Source organism: Bos grunniens, chromosome 4, assembly GCF_055505025.1.
Source record: "Bos grunniens cultivar Pamir isolate PY7600 chromosome 4, Bosgru_T2T1.0, whole genome shotgun sequence".
NCBI classification, from domain to species: domain Eukaryota; kingdom Metazoa; phylum Chordata; class Mammalia; order Artiodactyla; family Bovidae; genus Bos; species Bos grunniens.
Window position 1 is genome coordinate 99,567,838 of NC_141168.1, and position 26,626 is coordinate 99,594,463.

The following is a 26,626-nucleotide window of genomic DNA, read 5'->3' on the forward strand; positions in this document are numbered from 1 at the left end:
GTGGGGAGGACCTGACTAGGAGTTTTAACTCCAGGTTATTTTGAGCCATGTAACTTTCCATCAGAAACAATCAATGAGGAACTAAAGTCAAAAGGCAGAATACAGAGGGAGAGGCAGTGGGGCATTGAAGTGAAAGGGTCTTCAGTCTTGTAAAACGTCTCCAAGGAAATGGCCAGTCTTTGGAAGGGCTGTGTTAATCTTTTCTGTTCACAGGTGGGCAGGGTCAGATAATCTCTCTATAAGCTAAACAAAGGCACTTTAGTTTGCAGTCAGGCAGAGGGGCAGGGTCCTTTGAGGCAAGCCATTAACTATGATTATAATAACAAAAGCAAGTCAAAGAAACAGTTTCCAAAATGGAGTAAGAACTGGCTTCTTCTCCACCACAGGGGGTAAACGCTGGCCAAAAGTGCTGGATGGCCTATCAGCCTAAAATATTCAACAGGATGTGAAAACATTGCTTTTCAGATTCCTGGTAGACCATGCTTTTCTCTGCTCTGAAAATATAACTTCTGTCATAGGTGGAGAGGGTTGGAGAACAGAAACAGTGTTCCTTCCCAACACTACTATTCTCTTACACATAATTCTTTCGTATGCTTCTTTTCTTATAGATTATGTTCAGCATGGTAAAATTTCAGTGCCAATACATGAAATTTGATAATAAATTTTTGATACACAATTATAAAAAGAGAGAAATAAGGGAAGTTGAAACTATGGCAGAAGAGTTGATATGACTGTCTTCCTCATATGCCTGGAATGCTTCTGGAAATAAAACATAATTACTCAAGTTAAAAAATTTGGCACTTTCATAAATTCATGGTTATAAAAAACAAACAGTTTCTCAACATCATTCCTCTCCTGTTTAAGTTTTTCTTTTCTCAAAAACACCCCTCTCTCCATGGTGACTATTTTAAGCTTTATCTATTTGCCTTAAATGTCCATCTCATCCTGCCCAGGGCAGATAAACACCTCATTCTCCGGCTATCATTCTCTTTCCCTCTAGTGATGATACAGCCTGAGACCCTCTTGTCTGAGACTAATCCCGCCCATGCTCTGGACCCCATCTTCTCCCACTTTTTCATGGGTCCCCACCATCATTTATTTCACTGTGTCATAGGTTTGCAAACTCTACATCTATACTGGCTATTCCTCCTCGGCATGGAGACATGCTCAAGGCTCTCACATTGTCAAAAACATCTTTCTTCATCCAGAGGTCTGTCTTCCTATTGCTACCAAGTTTATCATTGCCCTTACAGCCCCATTTTTCCCCACTGGACTACCTCTATTATCTCACTCTGCAGGCCCTCTTCAGCCCCTGAGATTCCCTGTACTGCTCCTAGAAGTCAGCAAAGACTGTGAGAACTGAATCTAATCGTTCTTGGGTTTTATCTTCCTTGATCACTCAGCAGCTTTGAGACTGCTGACACCACTTTTCTCTTCATTTCTCTGAAACTACAGTCTCTTCGTCCTCCCCTTCTTCTCTGGTCTCTTCTCAGGCTCCTTGGAAGGCTTTAACCCACTTACCTCTTAATGTCATTATTCCCCAGCCTTAGTCTTTGACCTCACATTTTTTTTCTCTTCACACCTCAGTGGGCTTCTGCATTTCCTCTCATGATTCCAAATATCATCTAAATAATAACGACTCTAAAACCTACATCTTCTCCCTCATCTTCTAAGCTTCTAAGCTCTAGGCCCACGTTTCTGACACTTTATCTCACGTAGCCTCCTGGAAATCCCACAGGAATCACCCACTCAGAATGCTCAAAACTGAGCTCCCAATTCCTCCCTCTAAGCCTGCCTGTTTTCACAGCTGGCTCTCTTCCTTATGGAAGCATTCCTTAAGGAATCCTTAAGGAAGCATCATCCCAGCTGACTAAGCCAGAAAACTGCCATTACCCTTCACTCATCAAGTTTTTCTCAGTCCTCATATCCAGCCATTCGTGAAGCTCTTTCTGCTGATTTGCCACGTCAGTATCACTCAGGACTGTTCATCTCTCCATCCCTAAAGTTTTACTCCAGTTTATGCCATGACTGTCTCATGTCTGCATCTGGATGGCCACCCAGCTTCAGTATTTCCCCTGCCTCCAGCCCCACCCCCTCCAGTGCACTGTCTACATTGCAGCCAAGGGGGGCTTTCTAGTGTCCAAATATGCCTGCTGGCTTCTTTGTCTAACACCTTTTACTGCTACCCCACAGGCTCCAAGGATAAAGTCTAAACTCTCTAATATGTCTTAAGATCTTTCGTTGACCTTGCTCCTTGCTTGCTTTTTCAGCCTTAATAGTTACTCACAATGCTCCAGCCACTGTAGCACTGTTTCTGTCGGCCCTTACACCTGGCCACATGTAAACAGTGACCCAAATAACTGAACTGGGTAGGAGGAGTGACATTATTTCAGTAAGTCTTCTACACTGGAAACTTTAAGTTGCAAACTTTCAAAGATGTAAACGTGCATTTGCATGTCCCATTGGGAAAGTTAGTTCACGTGTCTGGCGTATATTTTCATCGCATGAATCCTCTACAAGTGGATCTGTTTTTGTGAACTTTACAGTACTGTATTGCTGGAGCCAGCCGGCAAAGTCGATCAGGTCCCGAGAACGTGCACAGCGGGGCTAAGAAAGAAACTAAAGCAAGAGACTACAAAGATGGGGTCGAGAGGTTCAGACACATCACCACGAAGGGACGCAGTCTGACACCAACTTTATTCAACATCTCATATTTATACAGAAAAGCGTGAGAGAGACAAAACAGTTGACATTTTTTCTTGGTTAGCCTATACATCTTACAAACAGTCACAAGAAATCTTGAGAGCATGGGAATGGCTCCCTGTTATTATTTCTTACACCAGATAACATTTCTCTGTGCGTGAGAAGTTTGCACAGAACTCCAGGTGCCTGCAGTAAATAAGCACCTAATCTCTGGGGTGGCGGGACAGAGAGCTATGTTTGCAAGCAAACCCTCAAGGACTAAGGCAGCTCCCAGAGCTGTGTCCTTCAGACAAAGGACCCCGTTCTCACGGGCAGCTCCCCGCACTGTATGGGGTACATAGTACAGTATTTTTATCTCAAGTCCATGATGCCTGAAAGGAAGTGTAAAGGCAGAGGTGCTGTAGCTGGTATTGATAAGAAGTACCAGCTGTTGTACTGTACTTTTCAAGGTACTGTATTCCAAGATGAAAAAGTATTTTTATTATTTGTATTTGTTTATGTATTATTTGTGTGGAAAGTATCATAAATCTATTACAGTACAGAACTATATAGCCCACTGAGTAAATTGGGTATGAAGGCTAACTTTGTTGGACTTACGGATAAACTGGACTTGAGAAATGGAATATTTCCTGCCATATAGGGGGCTTGTCTGGTGGCTCAGACAGTAAAGAATCTGCATGCAATGCAGGAAGCCTGGGCTCAATCCTTGGGTAGGGAAGATCCCCTGGAGAAGGGAATGGCTATCCACTTCAGTATTCTTGCCTGGAAATCCTATGGACAGAGGAGCCTGGCAGGCTATAGCCCATGGTGTCGCAAAGAGCTGGACACGACTGAGTGACTAACATATATTACCTGCCATAGCAGTAAACAAGGATATCACAGTCATCAGAGATTGCAGCCCTCCTACTTGAGCTGGTGAGCCCTAAGACGACTCAGAAAGGAAAAGAATACCTGCTCTCTAGCAGCCATCAGACTGCAGCAATTTCCTAAGGTAAGCCCCGAAGAAGTGAAGCTCAGGATGTGAAAATACGGGATAATGGCTCCAGGATACCTGAGATGCATATGAAGGGAATGATTGCATTGAGCCCAGATTCTTGCATCTTCCCATACATAGAAAAGCACTAAATTCCTTAACTTGGGTTATCTGGTTTTCTTACAATAATTTTTTACTGTTAAGACTACCTGCCCTTTGTTGCACAACTTCTATATAACTGGCTCCTCCCCTCACCTTCTCAAAGCACTTCTCTCAGGGTTACTTGAGATGCTGTCTCCTGGGCTTGAAGTCCTAAAATTTCTATCATATACAACATAACTCTCAACTTTTAGGTTGTGAATACTTTTTAAGTTGACAGACTTATGAAAGGGCTCTTGAAATGGAACTCGTTTGTATGTAAGTGACTGACTGTATTAGAAAATCCAGAGGGATGTGGTTCAGGGTTACAACTGCTGCTCCTTGATATCATCCACCTCCCAGGCTCCTTATTATATCAGTTTAGGCTACCACCTACGGGCTGTATATTGTCACCCTGCTTATTTAACTTATATGCAGAGTACATCATGCACAATGTTGGGCTGGATGAAGCACAAGCTGGAATCAAGATTGCCAGGAGAAATATCAAGAACCTCAGAGATGCAGATGACACAACCCTAATGGCAGAAAGTGAAGAGGAACTAAAGAACCTCTGATGAAAGTGAAAGAGGAGAGCGAAAAAGCTGCCTTCAAACTCAACATACAAAAAGCGAAGATCATGGCATTCAGTCCCATCATTTAATGACAAATAGATGGGGAAACAGTGGAAACAGTGACAGACTTTATTTTCTTGGGCTCCAAAATCACTGTAGGTGGTGACTGCAGCCATGAAATCAAAAGACACTTGCTCCTTGGAAGAAAAGCTATGATGAACCTAGACAGCATATTCAAAAGCAGAGACAACACTTTGCCAACAAAGATCTATAGAGTCAAAGTAATGGTTTTTCTAGTAGTCATGTTCAGATATGAGAGTTGGACCCTAAAGAAGGTTGAGCTCCAAAGAAATGAAGCTTTTGAACTGTGGTGTTGGAGAAGACTCTTGAGAATCCCTTGGACTACAAGGAAATCAAACCAGTCAATCATAAAGGAAATCAACCCTTGGAAAGACTGATGGTAAAGCTGAAGCTCCAATCCTTTGACCACCTGATGTGAAGAGCCAATTTATTGGAAAAGACCCTGATGCTAGGAAAGATTGGAGGCAGGAGGAAAAGGGGACAACAGAGGATGAGATAGTTGGATGTCAACTACTGACTCATTGGACATGAGTTTGAGCAAACTCTGGGAGATAGGGAAGGACAGGCAAGCCTGGCACACTACAGTCCATGGGGTCACAAGGAGTCAGACATGACTGAGTGACTAAACAACGTTACCACCTACAGCTTTCCTCCTTATGGTCACCTCCCAGTAACAAGATGACTGCTTCACCTTGAACAATACATTCTCTTTACAGATAGCAGATGAGACAGGAAGCATGAAGAAAGAGTGTTGTAAGGAAAAGCCAATTCTGACTCCATGTTGGAAACTGTTTCTTTGACTTGCTTTTCATTGTTTTTGTTATTATAATCATACTTAATAGCTTTCCTTAAAGGACCTTGCCCCTCTGCCTAACTGTAAACTAAAGTGCCTTTGTTTAGCTCATAGAGAGATAATCTGACCCTGCCCACCTGTAAACAGACAAGATTAACACAGCCCTTCCAAAGGCTGGTCATTCCCTTGGAGATGTTTTACAAGACTGAAGACCCTTTCACTTTAATGCCCCACTGCCTCTCCCTCTCTATTCTGCCTTTTGACTTTAGCTCCTCTTTGCTTCTTTCTCTCTGACTCTCCAAAAGCACTTAGCATACAGACCCCACAAGATAGTTATTTTGAGGCACTAGCCTGCATCTGGAAAAGGGCTGGGAAACAGACTCTTGGAGGGCACAAACAAAACCTTGTGCACACCAGGACACAGGAGAAAGGAGCAGTGACCCCACAAAAAACTGACCCAGACCTGCCTCTGAGTGTCCAGGAGTCTCTGGCAGAGTTGTGGGTCAGCAGTAGCCTGCTTCAGAGATGGGGGTACTGAGTGCAGCAGTGTGTGCATGGAAACTTTTGAAGGAGGTCCCCATTATCTTCATTACCTCCACCATAGTTTGGCCTCAGGTCAAATAACAGGGAGGGAACACAGCCTTGCCCATCAACAGAAAATTGGATTAAAGATTTACTGAACATGGGCCCCTGATCAGAACAAGACCCAGTTTCCCCCTCAGTCAGTCTCTCCCATCAGGAAGCTTCTATAAGCCTCTTATCCTTCTCAATCAGAGGGCAGACAGACTGAAAACCACAATCACAGAAAACTAACCAATCTGATCACATGGACCACAGCCTTGTCTAACTCATTGAAACTATGAGCCATGCTGTGTAAGGCCACCCAAGATGGACGGGTCATGGTGGGGAGTTCTAACAAAATGTGGTCCACTGGGGAAGGAAATAGCAAACCACTTCAGTATTCTAGCCTTGAGAACCCAATGAACAGTATGAAAAGGCAAAAAGATAGGACACTGAAAGACGAATGCCCCAGGTTTGTAGGTACCCAATATGCTACTGGCGATCAGTGGAGAAATAACTCTGAAAGAATGAAGAGATGGAGCCAAAGCAAAAACAACACCCAGTTGTGGATATGACTGGTGATGGAAGTAAAGTCCAATGCTGTAAAGAGCAATACTGCAAAGGAACCTGGAATGTTAGGTAGATGAATCAAGGCAAATTGGAAATGGTCAAACAGGAGATGGAAAGAATGAACGTCAACATTTTAGGAATCAGTGAAATAAAATGGACTGGAATGGGTGAATTTAACTCAGATGACTGTGGGCAAGAATCCCTTAGAACAAATGGAGTAGCATCATAGCCAACAAAAGAGTCCGAAATGCAGTACTTGGATGCAACCTCAAAAATGATAGAAAGATCTCTGTTCATTTCCAAGGCAAACCATTCAATATCACAGTAATCCAAGTCTATGCCCTGACAAGTAATGCTGAAGAATAGGAAGTTGAATGGATCTATGAAGACCTACAAGACCTTTTAGAACTAAAACCCCAAAAAGATGTCCTTTTCATTATAGGGGACTGGAATGCAAAGGTAAGAAGTCAAGAAATATCTGGAGTAACAGGTAAATTTGGCCTTGGAGTACAGAATGAAGCAGGGCAAAGACTAAGAGAGTTTTGCCAAGAGAACGCACTGGTCATAGCAAACACCCTCTTCCAACAACACAAGAGAAGACTCTACACATGGACATCACCAGATGGTCAATACTGAAATCAGACTGATTATATTCTTTGCAGCCAAAGATGGAAAAGTTCTATAGAGTTAGCAAAAACAACACAGGGAGCTGACTGTGGCTCAGATCATGAACTCCTTATTAGCAAATTCAGACTTAAATTGAAGAAAGTAGGGAAAACCACTAGACCATTCAGGTATGACCTAAATCAAATCCCTTACAACTATACAGTAGAAATGACAAATAGATTCAAGGGATTAGATCTGATAGACAGAATGCCTGAAAATCTATGGAAAGAGGTTCGTGACATTGTACAGGAGGCAGTGATCAAGACCATCCCCAAGGAAAAGAAATGCAAAAAGGCAAAATGGTTGTCTGAGGAGGCCTTACAAAGAGCTATGAAAAGAAGATAAGTGAAAAGCAAAGGAGAAAAGGAAAGATATAGCCATTTGAATGCAGAGTTCCAAAGAATAGCAAGAAGAGATAAAAAAGCCTTCCTCAGTGATCAATGCAAATAGAGGAAAACAATAGAATGGGAAAGCCTAGAGATTTCTTCAAGAAAATTAGAGATACCAAGGGAAGTCTTCATGCAATGATGGGCTTAATAAAGGACAGAAATGGCATGGACCTAACAGAAGCAGAAGATATTAAGAAGAGGTGGCAAGAAAACACAGAAGAACTATCCGAAAAAGATCTTCATGACCCAGATAACCATGATGGTGTGATCACTCACCTAGAGCCAGACATCCTGGAATGCAAAGTCCAATGGGCCTTAGGAAGCATCACTATGATCAAAGCTAGTGGACATGATGGAATTCCAGTTGAGCTGTTTCAAATCCTAAAAGATGGTGCTCTGAAAGTGCCGCACTCAATATGCCAGCAAATTTGGGTAACTCAGCAGTGGCCACAGGACTGGAAGACATCAATTTTCATTCCAATCCCAAAAAAAGGCAATGCCAAAGAATGTTTAAACTATTGCACAATTGCACTCATCTCACATGCTATCAAAATAATGCTCAAAATTCTCCAAGCCAGGCTTCAACAGTACATGAACCAGAAACTTCCAGATGTTTAGGCTGGATTTAGAAAAGGCAGATGAATCAGAGGTCAAATTGCCAACATCTTTTGGATCACTGCAAAAGCAAGAGAGTTCCAGAAAAACATCTACTTCTGTTTTATTGACTATGCCAAAGCCTTTGACTATGTGGATCACAACAAACTGTGGAAAATTCTGAAAGAGATGGGCATACCAGACCACCTGACCTGCCTCTTGAGAAATCTGTACGCAGGTCAGGAAGCAACAGTTAGAACTGGACATGGAACAACAGACTGGTTCCAAATTGGGAAATACGTCAAGGCTATATATTATCACCCTGCTTATTTAACTTATATACAGAGCACATCATGAGAAATGCTGGGCTGAATGAAGCACAAGCTGGAATCAAGATTGCTGGGATAAATATCAATAACCTCAGATATGCAGATGATGCCACCCTTATGGCAGAAAGTGAAGAGGAACTAAAGAGCCTCTTGATGAAAATGAAAGAGAGTGAAAAAGTAGGCTTAAAACTCAACATTCAGAAAATTAAGATCATGACACCTTGTCCCATCACTTCATGGCAAATAGATGGGGAAACAATGGAAACAGTGAGAGACTTTATTTTGGGGGGCTCCAAAATCACTGCAGATTGTGACTGTAGTTATGAAATTAAAAGATGCTTGCTCCTTGGAAGAAAAGTTATGACCAACCTAGACAGCATATTAAAAAGCAGAGATATTACTTTCCCAACAAAGGTCCTACTAGTGAAAGCTGTTTTTTCCAGTAGTCATGTATGAATGTGAGAGCTGGACTATAAAGAAAGTTGAGTGCTGAAGAATTGATGCTTTTGAACTGTGGTTTTGGAGTAGACTCTTGAGAGTCCCTTGGATAGCAAGGGGATCCAACCAGTTCATTCTAAATGAAATCAGTCTTGAATATTCATTGGAAGGACAGATGCTGAAGCTGAAACTCCAATATTTGGGCCATCTGATGTGAAGAACTGACTCATTTGAAAAGACCGTGATGCTGGGAAAGCTTGAAGGTGGGAGGAGAAGGAGATGACAGAGGATGACACGGTTGGATGGCATCACTGACTCGATAGACATCAGTTTGAATAAGCTCGGGGAGTTGGTGATGGACAGGGAAGCCTGGCATGCTGTAGTCCATGGGGTCGCAAAAAGTTGGACACGACTGAGTGACTGAACTGAACTGAACTGAATCTGCCATCTTCTTGGTCAGCCGGCTCCCTAAATATATCCCTTACTTGTCTTAACCCCTTTTCTCTTGGATTTATTGGCCTACCGTGCAGCCAGCAGAGTGAGTTTGGACTAGGTAACAAGAACACCTGTATTAGGAAGGCTAAACTGAAGAAGGAATTCATAGGGCCTGGACTCCATCTTAGGCCTGTTCATGCTGATCATGCTCAGCCACCTTTCCAATGGACTCTGAACTCTGTGTTTAGTGCCTATGAAAACAACCACAGAAGGATAAGACCCCCTCCAGACAGGGGAACCTCGAAGATCGTATCTAAGTTACTCATCGCCTAAGAGAAAACATACACTAGTCATTCCTTCCTCCAGACAGGCCATAAATTTTTCTGTATCTACTGGAGTGTAACCTCGGGTTTATTGATTATTGGCTAATTGTTTGACTGTTTGAGTACATGAGCACATAGCACGTGGATGATGGGGTTATTGGGATTGTATTTTCCTTGGTTTATGTAAGTCTCAAGGAATTTGGAGTGGTGGGTTCAGACACGTACACATGGGGTATAAAAGATTTTCACAAATGCTGGTCGGGGTCCTTGGCTGAGAGGAGACTCTGCCTTGGGCCCGCCGGTGTAATAAACTGCACTCCACTATCTACATTGTCCTTCTGAGTGAGTTTGTTTCCCAGAACGTGTGGCTACAAAAAAACCTACTCATAAATTTCCTCAGCATCTACTTATGTTTTCAGCAGAGCTCTGTCATGTGGCCCTTAAGTCTAAGTCAAACAAGAACAAGTAGCTTTCTGTCTGTTTTTATATGCCTTTTAACCTGGGTGTTTTGCTACTTTGAACAAAATGAGAGCTCTCTTAATAAGAAAGAACTAAAAATGCCATTTTGACTAAATAACAGAATTTACCACAGGAAATTTTATGAATCCCTGAAATATTAAAACATTCTCTCTCAGGTCCTTTTTTCATTGTCCCTTGCTGCTGTTTTCACCTGGAACAATTTTTTGTAACTCTGATGTCCCTGGCCAACTTCTACATATACCTCAGATCTACCCTAAATATCACTTCTTTCAGAATGTCTGCTTTGAACCACTCCTGTCTCACCTTCCCTCAGATTCCAAGCCAACACTTCCTGTGTACTCTCATGATGGTTGGATTTTTAAACTCTGACATAATTTTCTTTTTACTCCCCAGACTTTCCCACAAGACTATCTATTTTGCTCACCACTGTATGTTAAGAGTATGAAATATATACACTCAGTATAACTTGTTGAATGAATATGAAATACACATGAATATGTTAATTATTAAAAGGATGTATATAATATATATATACTATTTATATACATTATATATCTATTTAACACAGTATACAGATGTTAGTAGTTAGAATAGGAAAAAGGAATCCAAAATGGCAGTGGTTAAAAGACAAAGAAAGGGAAAAGCCCTCGAAAATGGAACAAAAGAAACTCCAGGGACTGGAGTGAGAACCTCAGGTGAAACAAATACACCCGCTTCCTGGCTAGGCCAATTTGCATAGGGCAGCCTGGTTGGGGGTGAGGATGGGGGCGGAGGAGGAGATAAAACATAAAACAAGGAAGCTAAAAGGGATTGAGGCCTCTCTTTTGGGGCCAGCCTGCCCTCACGCCTCCAGGGTTTCCTATCCTTTGTTTGACAAATAAAACTCTGAGCTGTAACCAAGCTATAACACTGGTTCGCCATTTTAAATCTTTGTTGTGTCAAGACAGAACCAAGGAAATTACACACTCTCCCAACACAGAGATCCAAGGAATTAGAACATACTTGAAGAAAAATATGGGCTGAATCATGGGGTGGATCAATTTTACTCAAAATTAATAATATGTGCTCTGTATCCCCTGCCACCACCCCTATAATGTTACTGGCCACTTGCTTGGATGTGTCATTTCTAAGATGTTAGTATATGTAAGACAGATCAATGAGATTCAAAACAGCTAGCTACTTTGAAGAAATGAATGACTAGAATAAAGATCAGGATTAAAGAATATACCAGATGATGAATCAAAGGAGAGATTCTAATATTTCTCTCTCTCTTTCTCTCATCTTGGCAATGAAAGCTTTCTAATTGGAACATAATAGTTTTATTATCACTTTATGAAGACTTACTCATGTTTTAAACTATCATCATCAAATTTCAAATGTTATTACACATCCTCTCCCACTTCCCAATGCCTTAGCATTTAGCAGACAGTAAACAAAATTCTGTTGGATAAAAATGTGCCATTTTTATGGCACTGGCTGGATATGTCAAGAAGAAACAGTTAGAACCAGACATATAACAATAGACTGGTTCCAAATTGGGAAAGGAGTATGTCAAGTCTATATGTAGTCACCCTGCTTATTTAACTTATATGCAGAGTACATCATGCAAATGTTGGGCTGGATGAATCATAAGCTAGAATTAAGATTGCCAGGAGAAATATCAACAACTTCAGATATGCAGATGATACCACTCTAATGGCAGAAAGTGAACAAGAACTAAAAAGTCTCTTGATGAGGGTTAAAGAGGACAGTGAAAAAGCAGGTTTAAAACTCCACAGTCAAAAAAATAAGATCTGGTCCCTTCACTTCATGACAAATAGAAGGGGAAAAAGCAGAAGCAGTGAAAGACTTTATTTTCTTGGGCTCCAAAATCACTGTGGTTGGTGACTGAAAACACGCAATTAAAAGATAGTTGCTCCTTGGAAGGAAAGCTATTAAATGACAACATATTAAAAAGAGAAGACATCACTTTGCTGACCATATAGTCAAAGCTATGGTTTTTCCAGTAGTCATATATGGAGGTAAGAGTTGGACCATAACGAGGGCTAAGCACTGAAGAACTGATGCTGGAGAAAACTCTTGAGAGTCCCTTGGACTGCAAAGAGATCAAACCAAGTCAACCCTAAAGGGAATCAACCCTGAATATTCATTGGAAGGACCGATGCTGAAGCTCCAATACTTTGGCCACCCAATATGAAGAGCTGACTCATTGGATAAAAACCTGATGCTGGCAAAGACTGAAGGCAAAAGAGGAAGGGGCTGGCAGAGGATGAGATGGTTGGAAAGCATCACTGACTCAACTGATATAAACTTGAGCAAATTTGGGGAGATAATGGAGCACAGAGAAGCCTGGTATCCTGTAGTTAATGGGGTCACAAAGAGTTGCACATGACTTAGCAACTGAACAACAATGACAACAAAATGTCATTATTCTTCATATAAGAGAAAAATGGCAAAACTTAGCTTAGAAATTGTTGTCTAAGGATTTCCAGACTGTATTTCACAGAAGAATAAGACTCCATGCAGGTTTCTCGGGCCTAATTTTTCTTCTGTGTAGAATTCTGTGTCTTTTTATTAATCCTTATGACATGTATTGATAATTTACCACATCCATCTTCCCTCTTAGGTAAACCTGGACTCCAAAATCTATATGAATTATTTATGAATTAATGCTTTCTGAAAATTGAAGAAAAATTGAAGTGTAAACAAAAAATTAAGATTGAAGAAGAGTTAATGTTTGCTAACCTCATTCTGATTCTGGGAAAGATTGAAGGCAGGAGAAGGGGACGACAGAGGATGAGATGGTTGGATGGCATCACTGACACAATGGACATGAGTCTGAGTGAACTCCAGGAGGTGGTGATGGCCAGGGAGGCCTGGCATGCTGCAGTCCATGGGGTCGCAAAGAGCCGGACACAACTGAGCGACTGAACGTAACTGAACCTCATTCTAAGTGGGACAGTCATCAGAGAACATGCTTTGGGAAAACAAGCCCTATCTCTGAATGAAATAAATACTCTAACTTCCATATTTCACTAACATGACTAATGTAAAACTGACATAGTTATAAAAACATTATTAAAAATTAAAGAACTTCATGACAGAAGTGAAGTTAAAAGTCTTCTTGTAAATAAACCATTACTTATTCATTCTTTCTATCTTCATCCAAATTAATCACCTGCTATGATACAAGGAAGGTCTCAACTGGGTAAATGTTTGCTTTCAAACCTAGAAGCAATATTTTTCTTATTTTCTCCCTCTGTTACTTCTTCTCAGATTTACTGAGATATAATTGACATATAACATTGTAAAAGTTAAAGATACATAGCCTGTTGATTTGATACACTTAAATATTGCAAACGATACCCCTTATAGCCTTAGCTAACACTTCCATGCCATCACATAATTACCATTTCTTTTCTGTACTGCTGCTAAGTCGCTTCAGTCGTGTCCGACTCTGTGCGACCCCATAGACGGCAGCCCACCAGGCTTCCCGTCCCTGGGATTCTCCAGGCAAGAACACTGGAGTGGGTTGCCATTTCCTTCTCCAATGCATGAAAGTGAAAAATCAAAGTGAAGTCGCTCAGTCGTGTCCGACTCTAGCGACCACATGGACTGCAGCCTATCAGGCTCATCCGTCCATGGGATTTCCCAGGCAAAAGTACTGGAGTGGGGTGACATTGCCTTCTCCCTGTAGTTAGAACATTTAAGCTGCTATTCTCTTACCAACTCTCAGTGTATAATGTAGTATCATGACCATAATCACCATGCTCTATGTTAGACCCCCAGAACTTGTTGATCTTATGACCAGAAGTTTGTACCCTTTAACTGTTTTCTCCCTATTTCCTCCACCCAGACCCTGGTAACCACCACTCTACTCTCTGTTCCTCTACTGTGTTTTTAGATTCTATATTTAAGAGCAACCATGCAGTTCTTTCTTTGTCTAACTTATTTTACTTAACATTAAGTTTTCAAGATAGAACCAACATTTCTTAATTAATCATTTTGTGCACTATCTAGGGAATAATAACCTTCACTTCATAACTTTGGTGGATTTCCCCCAAAGGATGATGAGGGAAGCAGCTTTTCTGATTCATACAAGGCTAATACCTCCTGTTTCACATTTCTTTTTGATTCATCAGAAACTGAATGACTGTCCAAAAAAATTGGGGGAAAGTAAACTCCTACATAATAGAGAGTTGGACTGTGAAGAAGGCTGAGCGCTGAAGAATTGACGCTTTTGAACTGTGGTGTTGGACAAGACTCTTGAGAGTCCCTTGGACTGCAAGGAGATCCAACCAGTCCATTCTGAAGGAGATCAGCCCTGGGATTTCTTTGGAAGGAATGATGCTAAAGCTGAAACGCCAGTACTTTGGCCACCTCATGCAAAGAGTTTACTCATTGGAAAAGACTCTGATGCTGAGAGGGATTGGGGGCAGGAGGAGAAGGGGACGACAGAGGATGAGATGGCTGGATGGCATCACTGACTCGATGGACATGAGTCTGAGTGAACTCCGGGAGTTTGTGAAGGACAGGGAGGCCTGGCGTGCTGTGATTCATGGGGTCGCAAAGAGTCAGACACGACTGAGCGACTGATCTGATCTGATCTGAAACAGAAGGTTACATAATTAAAAAAGAAAAAGAAGAAGGAAGGAAGGAAAGGAAGAGAGGAAGGAAGGAAGTAGGGAGGGCTCTCTGTTTCCAGTGCTTTCCCCAAAGATGTTTTTCTTTTACCTTGGGCTTTCATCTATCTCTGAAGACCTTACCATTCAATCCATCTCTAGAATTTATAGATTAGCTGAGTCTGAGCCTGTGTTTGGAAAGATGGTAGGAGGAGTTCAAGGGAGAACAGGTTCTAAACAGCTGCAGGAAATTACTGAGAAAATCCACAAGCATTAATAGTAGCTACATAGATTGATTCCTGTTTATTTCCTCATAAAAATCTATCCATTCTAATAGTGTTTGACTTTTCTTTGTTTTTGAGTCATTTCAGTGGGCTCTCTCCACACTAGCTCAGAGTCACTGCCAGCTCCACTGGCTGCGGACAGTCCAGGCATATCATTGCTTTCCTACAGAACTAGACTCTAGACCCTACTAGCTGAATGCATTTTGTTGTGTCTTTCTTGCTCTTTAATCAACTCTTTGCTTTGGATTCTGTTCTTTCTCTTTGTCTGTTTCCCATAAATTGAATGTTAAAGCCGTCCCCTCACCCCCTCTAACTCTGGCCTCATAAGATGATACTTCCAACTCAACTCTCATGCCAGAACGTGCTTCCAACTGCGACCAATTTTTCACCAGGGGATGAAGAGCTTCTTTGTTTGTTTCCCCATCCTCACACCACCATGCTGCTTCTATGAAAGGGAGCAGAATCTTGCCCCACGTTTGGTTTTTCTTTTTTTTTTTTCCACACTGAAAGGCATGTGGGATCTTAGTTCCCTGAAAAGGGATTTAACCTGTGCCCCATGAATTTTTTTTTTTTTTAATTAATTTATTTTTTAATTGGCTCTCTAAAAGATAGTATTTGTTTTTTTTAAAGGATGTATTATGACACTGAGATCACAGACAGCTGGTAAGGAACATTTACGTGAGATTTTTATGATCAGAAAATAAAGGCAATTTCTCTGACAAGACAGGATGTGTGTATGGGTGTGTATATGTACACCAGGCTACTCATGATAGCTCATATTCAGAGATGATTATAGATGTTCAGGAAAAGAAAAGATTTCTTCTGACCTGACCAGAGTCACTGGATCCCTCCAGACTGATGCTGTCAGGACTTTTAATTCTAGCTGGACAACAGATGTCCTTTCCTCCTCTTCAGAACTTCGTTCCCTGCATGATGTGCCTGGGAAACTGATTCCCAAAATATTACCTTCTCATCTGAGAGTGAAAATTGCTATCATATTGCCTTCTGGACTGTTCTGCACTAATCCAGTTATAATGCACTGCAGCCTGGGAGTGACTGCAGGTAAGCCTGGGACCCGCCTTTTCTGGCCCCAGAGCCTGCATATGTTAGCACTGCAAACTCTGTCAGACAGAGTTCATACCCAGGGCACCTCCCAAAACAACAGCAGCAGCAATATTGTAAAACCCTTTGGAGCAGTAAAACCCAGATGCAGAAACAAAACCCAAGTCCACCTAACCATCTCATGAAAGTGGTTTCTCTATGGAAAGCTTTGTTTTGCTTCCTACCGATACACGATCGTCCCTTCAGTTCAGTTCAGTTCAGTCCCTTAAGGGATGCATTTTAGTTATTGAGGACACGTTATTTAGTATGTGAATTTCTCTGTTCTCTTGTTGGTGTTTCCTCCTGACTGTAGGATGAGGAGTCTTTGTGTCCTTGTGCAGTAGTCTGAAGAAATGTTTTTCCCTCAGCAAGCCCAGTTGCTGTGTATGAGCAGCTTGAGCTCTTTCTATAAAATAACCTAAACCTGTTATTGCCATGGTAATAAATCAGAGATTCAAAACTCTTAAAAAAAAATTAAAAACTACAACAGCCCTGTCCAGAACACTTCATACGCTACAGCAATTACAATTTCTCATATTCCATGAGTTCCCCAACTTCATTGATACACTTGAGGCAATCTATATCTAAAAGAAAAGATGTGTGCTGTGTGCTCAGTCATGTCACATGACTCTTTGGGATCCCATGGACTGAAGCCCACCAGGCTCCTCTGTTCCTGGAATTCTCTAAGCAAGAAAACTGGAGTGGGTTGCCATTTCCTACTCCAGGGAATCTTCCTGACCCAGGGATCAAAGACACATTTCCTGAATCTCCTGTATTGGCAGGCAGATTCTTTTACCACTGAGCCACTGGGTAGCCTGAAAAGGAAAGATAGGATGGTTAAAAATACCTCCATAGGCAAAAGGCAGGACACAGCACCAAGCTATAGAAAGATCACACAAGGAGTCTTAGCTTCACCTCTCATCACAACCACTCTTTACAATCACATGTCTCCTCTAAAATGATGGAGACAATGAACCTTACTTCAGTTGCCTTCCTTCCTTGCTTATCTTAACCCCAAAACTCTATCCACTATGAGCTCCATAAAGCTTAACCATGCAAAGCAAGACTTTCCAGAAGGTACTGCATTACTGAGAGCTCCTAACTCAACTGCTATTTCCAGTTCATTGGAAAGGGAAGGTATCAGGAGAAATTTTTGTCTCCATAGCATCTATGATGGGTCAAAAGTCGAGCAAAAACCTACCCACATTCATTTAATCCTCTGACCTTTCTAAGGAGTTAAGAACTATTCTTGGTTGTTCTCACTTCACCCCACCCAGGGCTCATCAGTCTCAAGGGGAAGAAAGATCTAACAAATACATTCCAGTTATAGATCTAGCACAAGCTAATGCCAGTGCCAGTTAATTAGTAAAACTGAAATTAGTTCATTCTTGTTTACTTGTTTACCAAGGAGTTGGCATTAGCCAGAATGATTAGGGTAACATCAACATTAATCTTAATTCATGAATTATTAAAACCTTAGACTGAGTCACAGTAAATATGCAGGAATAATATTTTAATTTGGTTCTGTTTGCAATCAGTGCTGAAATGATGGAAAAGCATCTTATGATTAAGTATTGGTAATAAAGGTATCATTTTCATTATAATAACATTAAAAATAATCCCTCTAAATAAGATGAACTTTGTCAGGTTAACTAAATTAAAAGACCCATTTTTCACCAGTAACAGAAAATATTATGACTCCTGAATTCTTATTCTTGCACTAGGAGAAAAATATGTTAGAAATCATCATTGTAAACAACTAGAGACCAGATAAAATATATGCAAATATCACAGCCAATTATATATTGAAAATGATATCTTAATAGGAGACTTATGTTGTCAGATAATAGTCAGTTGCTTTTCATATCAGTATGAAAGAAACACAAGTTGCAAAGCACAGGGGAAGCAATATTTCTGATTTGTCTTCCAGTGACTGTATTATACAAGGAAATTACTAATCAGTATCTTCAATTCTTTGCCAGTGCAAAAGAGAAACTTATCACTTAAACGTTCAGTTACATCCCTTGGTGCACTTTTATATGCATTTCTGTTGGGTTTATTCCATGGAGTAGAATTTCTAGGTAATAGGGTGTGTGTGTGTGTGTGTGTGTGTGTGTGTTCGGTCACTCAGTCTTGTGCAACTCTTTTGTGACCCCGTGGACTGTAGTCTGCTGGGCTCCTCTTTCCATGGAATTATTCAGTAAGACTACTGGAGACAGTTGTCATTTCTTTCTCCAAGGATATGTATATGTTCATTTTAATAGAAAGTGAAAGCTCTTCAAAACCAACGTATCCGTTCATACTTTGACCAGCCATGGATGAGAGCTGCAGTAGCACCACGTCCTCTTTAGTATTTTCACTTTGTACTGACAGTGTTTGATTTTAGCCATTCCCTAATCAATGCTTTGTTTGAACTACTTTCTATAAGTCTAATGGCCTTTGTATATCATTCTTTGCAAAGTGCATGTATAAGCCTCAAGTTATTTGTCTTCCCAGGGACAACAGCAAGCTGGAATGAATGGTCATTCTACATGTTTTTGATCAATGCAGCTTTAAAATTCAAACCCAGTTCAAAAACATAATAAATACTTATCGTTTTCTTCCTCTTAGTTCAGTACATCTCAACTTACTATTTTAGTAGAAAAGCTGGTTTCTTTACACAGTGATATATGTTCCCAGCGTATAGCTTTGGAAAATGACTAATATGAAAACTGCTGTATGACTGAGTGATGAGCCCATTAACAGATGCTTAATGTTTAAAGTTATCGTGTGTTCCTAACCGTTCAGTTCAGTTCAGTTGCTCAGTCGTGTCCGACTCTTTGCGACCCCATGAATCACAGCACGCCAGGCCTCCCTGTCCTTCACAAACTCCCGGAGTTCACTCAGACTCACGTCCATCGAGTCAGTGATGCCATCCAGCCATCTCATCCTCTGTCGTCCCCTTCTCCTCCTGCCCTCAATCCCTCTCAGCATTAGAGTCTTTTCCAATGAGTCAACTCTTCACATGAGGTGGCCAAAGTACTGGAGTTTCAGCTTTAGCATCATTCCTTCCAAAGAAATCCCAGGGATGATCTCCTTCAGAATGGACTGGTTGGATCTCCTTGCAGTCCAAGGGACTTTCAAGAGTCTTCTCCAATACCACAGTTCCAAAGCATCAATTCTCCGGTGCTCAGCTTTCTTCACAGTACAACTCTCACATCCATACATGACCACTGGAAAAACCATAGCCTTGACCAAACAGACCTTTGTTGGCAAAGTAATGTCTCTGCTTTTCAATATGCTATCTAGGTTGGTCATAACTTTTCTTCCAAGGAGTAAGCGTCTTTTAATTTCATGGCTGCAGTCACTATCTGCAGTGACTTTGGAGCCCCCAAAAATAAAGTCTGACACGGTTTCCACTGTTTGCCCATCTATTTCCCATGAAGTGATGGGACCAAATGCCATGATCTTCATTTTCTGAATGTTGAGCTTTAAGCCAACTTTTTCACTCTCCTCTTTCACTTTCATCAAAAAGCTTTTTAGTTCCTCTTCACTTTCTGCCATAAGGGTGGTGTCATCTGCATATCTGAGCTTATTGATATTTCTCCCGGCAATCTTGATTCCAGCTTGTGCTTCTTCCAGCTCAGTGTTTCTCATGATGTACTCTGCATATAAGTTAAATAAGCAGGGTGACAATATACAGCCTTGAGGTACTCCTTTTCCTATTTGGAACCAGTCTGTTGTTCCATGTCCAGTTCTAACTGTTGCTTCCTGTCCTGTATATAGGTTTCTCAAGAGGCAGGTCAGGTGGTCTGGTATTCCCATCTCTTTCAGAATTTTCCATAGTTTATTGTGATCCACACAGTCAAAGGCTTTGGCATAGTCAATAAAGCAGAAATAGATGTTTTTCTGGAACTCTCTTGCTTTTTCCATGATCCAGCGGATGTTGGCAATTTGATCTCTGGTTCCTCTGCCTTTTCTAAAACCAGCTTGAACATCTGGAAGTTCACAGTTCATGTATTGCTGAACCCTGGCTTGGAGAATTTTGAGCATTACTTCACTAGCGTGTGAGATGAGTGCAATTACTGGAGGCCAAATATTAGAAAAATACAACATGGAGGCAATTCTATTTATCAGGAATGTTAGAAATATGTGGTGTGAAAATCTATTTCATAAGCTACATGAGATAGGAGATGAGAATACCAAGAATTATGCTTGTATAAATATTGATGACCTCAATAAATGACTCTTCAAGGTAAGGGTGGTTGTTGTTGTTGTTGTTCAGCTGCTAAGTCATGTCTGACTCTTTGCAACCCCATGAACTATAGCATGCCAGGCTTCCCTGTCCTTCGCTAGCTCCCAGAGATTACTTAAACTCACGTCCTTTGAGTCAGTGATGCTCTCCAACCATCTCATCCTTGCTGCCCCCTTCTCCTGCCCTCAATCTTTCCCAGAATCAAGGTCTCTTCCAATGAGTCACTGACAGAATAGAGTATGTACCTTGAGCATCAGAATGACAAAATGGGAGTGGTTTCTGCTAATAATAGATCTGGATCCCTGCTGAATCCAGGAAAAGGAACTTCCTTTCCTTGCATGTGATTATATATTAGGTAAATATGCCAAAATATCACTTCCAGGGGATGTCAAAATACTAGCCTCCTCAAGAATATACATTTCTCTGTCTTCCATAGGTATCCAGTCAAATGTCTTTGATTTTAGATCAGTGTATATGTTTGATAAATATAAAATGTTTTGGGTGTATTTTTTAAAAAATTTTTAAGCAATTTGTACAGCCATTAAGAGTGTATTTGTGAACCTGTATCCCTATATGCTGTTGACCACTAACATTTTGATATTTTAACATTTGCCAGTTTGGTAGATAGACAAAAAATATGTTTCTCCTGTTTAATTTTGAATTCATTAAATTATGAGTGTCATAGAACATCTTTTCCATATTTATTGGTCATTTTCATTTTTTTCTGTGGACTATCTCTTTTTATCTTTTGACTGTTGACTATTGATTTTTAAGAGTGCCATTTCAATGACAGAAATTAGTAAAAAAAAAAAAAAGAAAGAAAGAAATTAGTACTTGTGTAGCAATAATGTTAGCTGTATGTATTACATATTAATTTCTAGGTTTTTCAGTTTGGGGTACTATGTATGTCACAGTTTCATGTAATAAAGCATACTGTATTTTTCTTTTAATGCCTTCTGAGAGCATATGCTTTTGCTGTGATGCATACAGAAATTGTTTGTACAGCTGTGGTTTTTTCTCTCTCCTTCAGGCAGGTTTAAACTTTTGCAACAGGATTAAGTAATCATTTTAGGCTCTAAAATCATTCTACTATATCATCTTGCCCAAATCCCATTTTTGAGATTTCCATTCAATGAATATTAACTGAGACCCAGCTATTTGCCTAGGCCTATGCTGAAATTTGGGATGAGAAAAGCCATTTGCTAAACTACAGAAACTTAAATACAACTTACATTGAACCAGTAAACTTGTTCCTTACTAATTTCATGAAGAAGTTTTCTTAAGACATTTTCTTCTCACTAGCCTTGAAATATACAATTAAGCTTGCAGGAGGAGAAGGGGGCAATAGAGGATGAGATGGTTGGATGGCATCACCGACTCAATGGACATGAGTTTGAGCAAGCTCTGGGAGATGGTGAAGGACAGGGAAGCCTGGCGTGCCACAGTCCATGGGGTCACGAAGAGTAGGACACGACTGAGCAACTGAACAACATAAGATATTAATACTTATAAATATGTATGTTTTTATTTTGTACTCCATTATTATTCCTAGAAGTAGCTAGATGGCTTCCTATAGCATTCTTGTTGAGTGCAGGGGAAGTGCTATCATTACCAATGTTTGGGTTAAGCTGCTGTAGCAAGACTAATTTAAAAAGAAAAAAAAATTTTTTTAATTTCTCTTTGGCTACACTGGATCTTTGTAGCTTTGTGAAGGTTTTCTCTAGTTGCAGTGAGTGGGGGCTACACTTTGTTGCAAAGGCGGTGGCTTCTCTTGTCGTGGAGCACAGGCTCTAGGCACTTGGGCTCCAGAGCACAGGCTCAGTAGTTGTGATGCGTGGGTTTAGCTGCTCTGTAGCATGTGGCTCCTCCCAGACCAGGGATCCAAACTGTGACCCTGCATCGGCAGGCAGATTCTTAACCACTACACCACAAGGGAAGCCCATAAGATGACTTCTTAGGCAAACGTCTTATTAGGTAAATGTCAGCATTGAGTCACATGGCCACAGTCAACTCCAAGTGAGGCTGAGAAATTTCTTTTCTTTTTTTTTTTTTAGAAATTTCATTTCTACTTGGACCATGTATATATTTGCTAAAATTCTGGTGGCTTCTAGGATTAGAAGGAATTAAGAGGTAGTGATACTAGGGACACTTGGCAGCTTTTGCCATAACCCGTTTGGGTGTAACTCAACTTTTTTTTTGCTTCTTTTACCCCATGTTGACACACCTCTTTTCCAAAGGTGAACAATGTAGAGTCCAACCCAGTTCAGCTCAAAATCTAGAATTCCTACGTGATGTGAAATTCTTTCCATGAGTCCTGAGGAAGCGTCATCTGGTTCTATGATTGACTAACTATAGATAATTTCCCTGCCACTTCCCACAGCCCCCACGTTCCCACGAAAACACAATATACAGTAGTGCAACAGAACCAGGACAAGTGTAATAAAATTCCTACTTGGAAAAGAGAAGGATATAAATGACACAGAGAAGCTGGTCTCTAGCAATGCGGAAATCTTGCTGGGCAGCAATTGCAGACTCCCCTCGCTGGCACTGGAGTGAGCTCCTTGATGAATTCCTGGCTCTGCCCTCTTGGAAACCCCCAATCCACCGTCCTTGTGGTCCACTGGCTTTGTCCTTTAGGAAATTCTTCTTTATCCATCATCCCTGGGACACTTCTACAGTGCACACTGGAAAGCATATTCTCTTTTCACTTTAGATGTAATGATAGACAAGGAGTTTCAGGGTTGAAATTGAATGCAGCCCAAGTTTCTCAGTTCTCTGCAGATACAGGGTTAGAATCTCAGGAGATGGTTTCTTATCAAACTTTTACACACTAGACTTGCAAGTTCCTTGGTAGTATAATTTGCTCAAAAAATAGTTGAGTTCTTGTCCATTCCAGGTACCTGTATGTGAAAGAAAGCACAGCCAAAGGCCTTATCTGTATGTAACCCCGATGATGCTATATTCTCTCCCTTGAATTAACAGCAGTTACCCTGGGTTTGGAAACCACATCCTTAATCTGATTTTGGACTGGCTCACATTCATGAAGAATACTTAAGAGAGGGCTCTAGAACAAGGTCCTGGGTGACAAGTTTTATCTGCTGTGATTTTGTTTACAGAAACAGTTGTCTTTTCCAAGTTACTAATCCCTCAGTCAATTTAGATTAAAGGCCACTTGCTGAGAATAGAGCCAAGTTATACTCCCTTTTCAGCTCTGCGTCACACTGATTAATTCTTGCCTGACTCATCTCTCTCTTAGTGCATTGCTAAAAGCTGCAAGGGACAGCCAAGGCACATTAATATTCTGCAACTTTCTGATCCCTGTTCCAGGAGATACAGAATTGATAGGCACATGATCTGCCTTCTTAGTTACCATGGGTAACAGTTTTATGTAATGTTTACCATAAAAAGGATTACTGGCTCTTCAGTCTGAAGTATCTGTTTACTCATGCTCAGCAAGTCTGTCATCAAGGAAGGGCCATGTATGTTAGAATAGTTTTACAGTGTAAAACTCCACGTATGGTATCAATTTTTGTATTAATTAGAGTTGAAGCTGAACTGCTTTAAAAAGAGACTTCCATGGGTCTAAGAGAAGAACATTCTTTTTATCTATTCATCTTAAACAAGATTGTAACAGGCAAGCTCTGTCAGCAGCTACACGTGGCTTCCATCTCTGAGCCCAAGGTGGCTATTTGAGCTCTTGCTGTTTCACAGCCAGTGGGAAAGAGAATAGAAAACTGGAGGACAAAGAGCTTTCTTTTCAAGGAAGTGACTACTCACCTGCCTTCATAACTCGAAAAACTTTTGCTCACATCATTAGCCTGAATTTATTCAGATGACCTTGACACTAGGGACACAGAGAACGTGACCTGCTAAGTCACTCAGGGGGGTTTCTGTTACTAACAAGAAGAACAGAAGAATGGATAACAGACAACAATCAGTGATACAGATAACACACTAACATATTTCACAAACAAACATATTGCTTGTTTTTTTGACATCATTTTGGGGCAATTGCATATTTGTAAATATGCATATTTACAAACAGTTTTTAGCTTCCAAGTTACAAAATTACATATTTTCAATCTACATTTCATATCTTTTGAATATTCAGGCTGTTTATCAACACCAAGTCACTAATCAATAAAATTATTTTTTATCTGTTACTTTCTGCTTTTATTTTTTTTCTCCTTCAAGTTACACATAGTTTTTTTTCAAAGCTCTCTAAACTTCTACCCTCTATTTTCTGAAATGTTCAATAAAAGCAAAACTTCTTACTAATGTGTTTGATGGTAGGAGACTATATATGCTAATGCAAAAGGTGAGTGAATACATAAAACAGCTGATGATATATGAGAGGTGTTAACAAAGGAGGAATTCTCCCTACCTTCTGAACAGGTATTGTTCATCTTAATTTGTACTTCTCACCTCTGCATGTATAACCCATCTCATCAAGAATAAAGTACTGCAAACTAGTAATGGTTTCTGGCATTCAATTTTGTTCCCTACGGACCCGCCGTCACCATTTTTGTTGTTTTATTTATTCTACTCACTCCTTGAGCTTTCCCCAATATTCCCTCCTTTTCACAAGGTTTCCATGAGCAGTTGAACAATTATGCTTATATTTCCCTTTCTCGGCACTCTTGCATGCTCTGTTCATTTTAGTTTTGTTCAGATAGTCTTTCTTTCTTCACCATATTTTGCATGTCCTGAGCCTGTGCCATCCTCTCCTCCTTCTCTCCTCATTTAGCTTAACCAGGGGCAGCAGCTCGACAACCTCGTGCTGTTTTTTTCCCCAGCACCCACACGGACCAGTGAAGGCCACTGAGCATGTGGAGTGTAAGAAGTGTAGGCAGGCAGATGCGCGCTTAACCTTGAGCGAAACTGAGGTTAAAACACAAATGATTTCCCTAATACACTTAGTTCAACTAACAGTGGTGGACTTAGGATTCCTCCCAAGAATCCTGACATCCTTTTAATTGGAGGATTAATTAAAAGACGTATCAGGACATCATCCAGTGTTCTTTAGCATTGCACTGCTATTGTAAACAACCACACTGCTTTCAGACAAAGCAAAGGAAGTCCTACAGCCTCAGTGATCTGTCAGTTACATTTGACTGTGAGGGGTGATCCACGGGAGGCTCAGAAAGGGATCTGTTTCCGCCAAGGCTGAGTAATTTACCTTCTGGGAGAAAAACCATGGCCAGAAAATTGAATGAAATTACACCCATTTCTTTTGGGTCTCACTTAAAAATTATGTTAAAAGCTAACAAGTACAAAATACATTTTAAAAAACCTATAAAACTGGAAATTTTAGGATCATAGAATATTTTAACAAACTATAGGGTACTTATAATCCTTGTTGGGAAATAGAACAAAAACTTCCATACTTTTTGTTAACTATTTTTTCATTAAAAATTGGGGAATCATTATTCTACTGCTTTTTTTCCCAACACATTCTTCTACGTTTGTGTTCATTTTAGTGCTAGACTATAGAATGATTTGTTCCTATGTATTATTTACGAAATTCCCTGAGAAATATATTGTGGTTGGCAGAAACCTCTTCTCTTAAGGAATATCATCATGGGAACATAAAGAAGAGGCTTATGTGCAAGGAGATCCAACCAGTCCATTCTGAAGGAGATCAGCCCTGGGATTTCTTTGGAAGGAATGATGCTGAAGCTGAAACTCTAGCACTTTGGCCACCTCATGCAAAGAGTTGACTCATTGGAATAGACTCTGATGCTGGGACGGATTGGGGGCAGGAGGAGAAGGGGACGACAGAGGATGAGATGGCTGGATGGCATCACTGACTCGATGGATGTGAGTCTCAGTGAATTCCGGGAGTTTGTGAAGGACAGGGAGGCCTGGCGTGCTGCGATTCATGGGGTCGCAAAGGGTCGGACACGACTGAGCGACTGAACTGAACTGAACTGAACTATGTGGATTCTATAGGAGTAGTTCACCATTATATAAATTTTCTGCTTTGAGTAACTGATGATCTTGCAGGGCCTAAAACATTACAAAGAAAAGAACAAAACTACAGTCTATTCAGCTATTGCCTTAAAAAAAAATGTTATCTTTGGTGCCTTAAATAAAAGTTCACGTAAAATAATTGTTATTAAGTTGTCAAGTCACGTCCGATTCTTTACAACACCACGAACTGTAGCCAGCCAGGCTCCTCTGTCTATGGGATTTCCCAGGCAAGAATACTGGAGTGGATTGCCATTTCCTTTCTGAGGGCATCTTCCCGGACCAGGGATCCAATCTGTGTCTCCTGCACTGGCAGGTGGATTCTTTACCACCTAGCCACCAGGGAAGCCCCATGTAAAATAATACTTGA

At 40.7% G+C, this 26,626-nt stretch overlaps 1 long non-coding RNA gene across 4 annotated transcripts in view; it reads right to left on the bottom strand.

Annotated features, from left to right (window-relative positions):
- Nucleotides 1–313: 313 nt before the first annotated feature.
- The window catches only part of LOC147374583 (uncharacterized), a 36,341-nt gene continuing 10,028 nt past the window's right edge, over nt 314–26,626 (bottom strand). For 2 of the 4 annotated variants that reach the window (XR_015162927.1, XR_015162925.1), the window contains one exon: nt 22,702–23,186. This is a non-coding gene — a long non-coding RNA (uncharacterized LOC147374583). Of the gene's footprint in view, nt 760–22,701; nt 23,187–24,063; nt 24,183–26,626 lie in introns of those variants that run through there. The other 2 variants (XR_015162926.1, XR_015162928.1) reach the window with 2 other exon arrangements.